This window comes from Austrofundulus limnaeus, unplaced genomic scaffold (assembly GCF_001266775.1).
Source record: "Austrofundulus limnaeus strain Quisiro unplaced genomic scaffold, Austrofundulus_limnaeus-1.0 Scaffold167, whole genome shotgun sequence".
NCBI classification, from domain to species: Eukaryota; Metazoa; Chordata; class Actinopteri; order Cyprinodontiformes; family Rivulidae; genus Austrofundulus; species Austrofundulus limnaeus.
The window spans coordinates 1,046,367-1,052,328 of record NW_013952569.1 but is presented as its reverse complement, the minus strand read 5'-3'; the positions used below and the strand labels follow the sequence as shown (position 1 = coordinate 1,052,328).

At 38.5% G+C, this 5,962-nt stretch overlaps 1 long non-coding RNA gene across 1 annotated transcript in view; it reads right to left on the bottom strand.

Moving 5' to 3' along the window:
* The window catches only part of LOC106523851 (uncharacterized), an 18,632-nt gene that overhangs the window by 12,431 nt on the left and 239 nt on the right, over positions 1 to 5,962 (bottom strand). The gene's annotated exons all lie outside the window — the stretch shown is intronic.

Sequence of the window (5,962 nt, the reverse complement as noted above, 5' to 3'; positions counted from 1 at the left end):
AAAGTGTCCAGCAGATGGCAGACAAGATTCTTCTTAAAGGGCTGTAGTTTTGAAATGGACTTTATGTTTTGAGGAATGTCATTCCATGCTTTAGTGTAAACATAGAAGAAAGACCTCTGGCTGTAACAGTTTTTAAAAGTTGGTAATATCAGTTGTTATGACTAAAATTAACATTCATATTTAAAATCAGCCATCTGAATTGTTAGTGTTGCCCAGAATTCATCCACGCAAACCATTATGGCTTCTTTAAATCCCACCAAAAACTGTCCACCCGATCAATCACAGTGTACCCAGTCTACGCCCACCCATACCCAAGAAACCCCCACTCAGTTACTGCAGAGACCCCTAGATGCTCGGGTGTCACATGAATAAAAGTTAGCCAGAAGATCTGGACGACATAATGTGACTGATTTGAACTGAGAAGACGTTGGTCTCCGTAACACAAATTTAAACATTGCCTACTTTTTAGGAAAGTCTGAAATTATTGATAGAAATGCTGGTTTTTGATGCTGGTTTATCGATCCTTGTGTTAACAAAGAGCTACGGTCGATTTGTCCCAATCTGTACTTTGTTCCTCTGCTGCCAGACAGGAGCAACAAAAAGGGGCTTAGAAATCATTTTTTTAGCCACTCAATGTGAAACTCTTCTGCCAGTTTTTATTACTTTCTGATGCTCCGCTCCTGAGAAAGTAATAAACAACTTTAAGTGATTGTATGTTGGTTTTAACAGAGGTTATAGCTCCTAAAATACAAATTGTATGAAATGAAATCAGTCAGGTCAAACTGTCCTCATAAACATTTTCCACGGACGCTTCAAGGAGACCAAAGGGACAGCTTTTTACCAGATACTGGATTTTTTTATTTATTTATTTTTTCTCTGGAATATTCGAACAAACCGGATCGTGATGGGATTACAAACGCTGAGGTGAATAAGTTCCTGTTTCCTCTCTTTACCAACGAACCAAACACTTAATCTGTGATGGAATAAAAAGAAGGGATTCAAATCTTCATAAAACCACTTGAATTTGAACGGAACTACCCTTTTTACCCAAAAGGAGTATTTTACCTTTACCTCCGGGATGATGGATTTAACTCAGGACTGGATTAAAAGGGAACAGCATGGAAACTATTGCTCTGCTGTCAATAGCCTGCACCCTCTCTCTCTGCATCAGCAAGGGCCAAGGAACTTTGTTTTCTCCTCATACCACTTATACTAGTAATAATAATAAAGACAGTAATAATAAGAGACTTATATTAATAATAATGAGGACTATTTTGATTTCTACAGACTGTCTTTGCTTCTGTCCTGTTGCCGACAGTACCCTGGCTTCTCGCTCAGCTCTTCCTAAATACGCACACTTTAATCTGGTGAATTATGAGTCAGGGTATGAATAGAGCAGGTAAAAGGCAAAGAAAGAAAGAAGAATTTAAAGTTGGCAGGAGATGAAAAGGAGCATGAACAGGGACAAGTTTTGCCTTTTTTTTAATCTGTCTGGGAAATCTGTTTTAACTGAGAAATTGCACCAGAATTTCATCACGATTATTATTTTTTCTCCTGAAGTCGTTGAAGCAGCGACTTCAAATAGGTTGGCATGAGCTGAGGCTGTTAATTTTTACTCTGGTTGATATACAACTGTCGGCAACCAAGTAGAGAAGTTATGCATGTTCGATCAAAAAATAAATAAAAAGAACACTGTTACCTGCAGCACATACACACATTCAGCAGGTGTGATGAGCAGATCCTGGTCAAACGTTTGGCCCTTTTGTCTGGACCTTTATTTTCTTTGCATACATTTTGTCCGTCTTTGTCTTTGCGTGTGTTTCAGCCTGAACATGTCAGTGAATCACCGTCATGCTGTAAAGGTTGATTATCCACACAGTAATGTCGCGGCGAGAAGCGCAGAGATCCTCGGCGAGGCGTTGGACGATGCCGAGTGTCCTGCTGCTTTTTGGCAGCCGGAGAATGTTTGCCTCTTTAGTCCTCAAACAGTAACAAGCTGTTTGTCGTTTTACATCCTCACCAAACAACAGAGAAGAGAAGAAAACTAAACACAACACATTTAATCTGCTCTGTAACCTCAGCTTTTAATTAATGACCAGCCTCGTGGGAGAAAAATGACAATGTTTTTGTTTTTGGTCTTCTTGGATATGGAAAGTGCCTGGATGGGTTTCTGAGTATTTATACTAAATAATAAGCTGCAGTAGATCATTTTGATAAGATTTAATTTACCTAAATTGTCGTGAAATATTTTACTCACTTGTATTTTTGCCACAACTAGCATTAAAGTCCAACTTTGTCATTAAAGTCCAGTTTCAGGCAATTAAAACTTTTTAAAAAATGCTTTTAAATCCTTCTTTTCCACATTTAAATCCTTCAGTTGGGGTCTTTAAAAAGTGGAAATACAATGCTCTAACTTCAAAAGCCCCGCCCATTTTTTGGGGCGTGTCTCAGATCACCTTCTGTTGAATTTGTATATTGAAGCCCCGCCCTATCCATCTTCCAGACTGATCCATTCTAGTTACATAGAGTTTTTTTATTCATTTCATAAAAAAAATAAACAAAACATTTCATACAATAAAAAGTAAAACAAAATGTGATTGGATGTTTGACGGCAACACATTTCTATGAGCTCTATACATAACCTGCAGAATGTTATAATCAACCAACTCATGAAATTTTAACAATTTTAATTGATGAAACATTACATTTGAAAGGTGATGATAATGCTTTCTAATGATAATTCTTGTGGCTCTTTTTTGTAAAATGAAAATAGGATTAGTAATGGTTTTACATGCATTTCCCCAGACTTCTAAACAATAAATCAAATGTGGAACAATTATTGCATTATATAGTGTAATAAATAGTGCTTAACCATTAAATAACTCCTTAACTATATTCATTACTGCAATAGATTTTGCCATTTTTGTTCTTAAATTATTTATATGAGGTTTCCATGTCAGTTTTTCGTCAATGAAGACACCCAAAAACTTCACCTCATTGACTCGACTGATCTCAACACCTTCTACTCTAAATGGAGCATCAATTGATTTATTTCTATTACTAAATATCATATAATTTGTTTTATCCAAATTTAATGATAATTTATTATGTTTAAACCAATTTTGTACTTTTGCAAATTCCATTTCCATCATTTCCAACATCTGTTCTTACCCAGGCAAAAAAATAATGTAATGTCGTCGGCAAATAAAACACATTTAAACAACCCTGATTACATTTACCAAGTCATTAATATATAGAAGAAACAACTTTAGTCCCAATATAGAACCCTGTGGAACCCCACATACAATATTGCAAAGTTCAGATTTTACACCATTATTTTGTACAAACTGTTTCCCATTGGTTAAATAACTTGATACCCACTGTAGTGCTGGACCTCGTATACCATATTTGTTTAATTTCTCCAGAAGGATACTGTAGTCAATGGTATGAAATGTTTTTTTAAATCAACAAAAGACTACAGCAGCGCAGAAACATTTTATTTACAAATGAATTAATGATGTCAACAAGAGAAGATTTGTCCATCAAGCCTTACATGTTGGAGCCAGAGGAGAATGAAGACCACCAAACTGTAGTTGTCTGGACTTTATTTAGCAGCTCTGCTGCAAAAATTTTGACGTAAAAGTTCAGAAAACATCATTTAAAAAACTGAACGGGTTGAAAAGTCTGACCCAAACAGAATATAAAGATATAAACGCAGCACCAGGAGACTAAATTAAACATATTTGCCTCTAGAGACTCCAAGTTCACAACAAAACGTATTTAATAGCTAAAAAAAAAAAGGTGGATTTTGCAGATATGTCCCCTTTAAGTTGTTTCCTTCCAAATAAGAGAGGCCTTGTTGTTGCAGCTTTCTTTTGACACACATGAAGAGTAGATAATCGATAACATTGATTAATCAGTTTCAACAACGTTTTTCTGATCCCATGAGTCTTATTCAGCTTGCTGCAGACCTTGTGTTCTGTGTGTGTGTGTGAGTGTGTGTCTGTCCGCAGCATTATTGATCCACCGGGTCCATGATTAGATTCTGTTGAACCTCTGATTCAGAGAAATTGATTTGGATTGAACCTGCAGAACCAACACGAGTGTGGCTGCAGTCGAGGATCTGATTGGTACTCGTTTCAGGATTTGGGTTAAAAATCGTTTTAAGGTGAAACTTTTCGTTGTGTTGGTTCAGGGGAAAGAAATCAAAGAGGTCTACGGGGGGCATCGGTGGAGAATATTTGTTCCTGAGAAGATAAAGGCAGGCAGCGGTGAGGAAGGAAAAGCTTGTTTATCTGATGAATTATTCACACATCGATGTGTCCAGTGGGCTGCTGCAGGTTGGAGGCAGCTGCTGCCTCCAGCCAGGGGCGGAGCCAGGGGGTGGCCAGGGGTGGCCATGGCCACCATAGACAAACCTTTGGCCACCCCATTGGCCACCCTGATGTACACACCCCTTCCACAGTGAAACAACATTTAGGGGTGTAATAATCCTCCTGAACAGGTGGTGGCAGTGTTTAACAGTTTGAAACATCACCAAGCTCTGTCACTGAAGAAGACTAATGACACGGAAGTGATGGGTTTCTTTATATACAGATCCTATGCCTGTAATCTGACTTAAGGGCTCGACACACGGGCAGCGACAAACTACAGTGATTAACGGCTGTCATCGCAGCCAGGATGAAACCCGACACACGGGATGCAATAGCGATCGCAGCGTTGTGAATCGCGCTCTCAGATCGCTCGTCTCCACAAAATTTGATTGGTTCTTAACTCTGAAGGCGGGTGTGCATTACGGACATGTAAACTAAACAAATCTTGCGATGCTAATGATATTGAAAAACAAACACACATCAAGGTAGTTTTATGAGGAAAAACTTACCATAAACTTCACCCTGGTGCCAATAAATTCCCACAAAGCTTTTTAGTAATCACTTGGTGAAAGTGTTAGCTAACTGCAGTGTGTAGCATACTCTCCTCTCATTGGTCAGTCAATGAAACCCTCGCTGATTGCTTGTACGCTAAGCGACAGCGACAAAAGTTGAACATTTTTCAACTTTCATTTGTCGTGTCGCAAGCTCGTGTGTGCACTCTACATGTACGAGCGCGAAATTTCACATGCACTATTTTCGCCGGTCGCTTAGCTGGAGGAGAGCGAGCGATTGTCGCCTCACCGCACAGGCTCCACAGGAAATGAATGGAGAGCGAGCGACGTCGCCTCCCGTGTGTCGAGCCCTTTATGGTGTCAACTTTTGGACTTATGGTGGCAAATGTTTTATTTTATTTATTTTTTGTCACCGTTACAGTGTCATTTTTTGTTATGAAGGCTGCATGATGGTCTATTTATGAGTAGCCCTATCACTAAATCAGAAAAAATGAAACATCCCTCTTAATTCATTGGGTAAAATTTATAATATTAGTTTTAAACATGCAGTTAGGGGTCATCATGATTTGGCACAATGACTTGTTACAATCAATAAACAATATAAAAGTAAAAAGCACCCCTAAAGTCATTGGATATGATAAACTGTGACACATTAATTAATCTTATCTCAGATGTAGCACTGAGTTTAGAAACAGGATGATGGAACTAGTTTAATGAATAATTTGTCTCTGAAATAATTAAATCAAGTGTTAATTTAAGTTGGTAAAAGTAGGTTTAACAACCTGGTAAAATACACCAAAATGCAGGAAATGGCATCTATTTCGTCCAAATTTTTCTGGGGGAGGACCCCCAGACCCCCCAACAGTGTGTCCCCCCACTTTTAAAATGGTTCTGATGCACATGTTTATAAGGTAGTCACTGCCTGTATTAAAACATAAGGAAATGACCAAAAAACAAAAAATCTGCAGAAATTTTCAAGTAAAAAAATGATGTAATATTCCTGGCCACCCCTGTGTGAGTAGTGGTCCCAGTCTGGCCACCCCTGTGTGAGTAGTGGTCCCAGTCTGGCCACCCCTG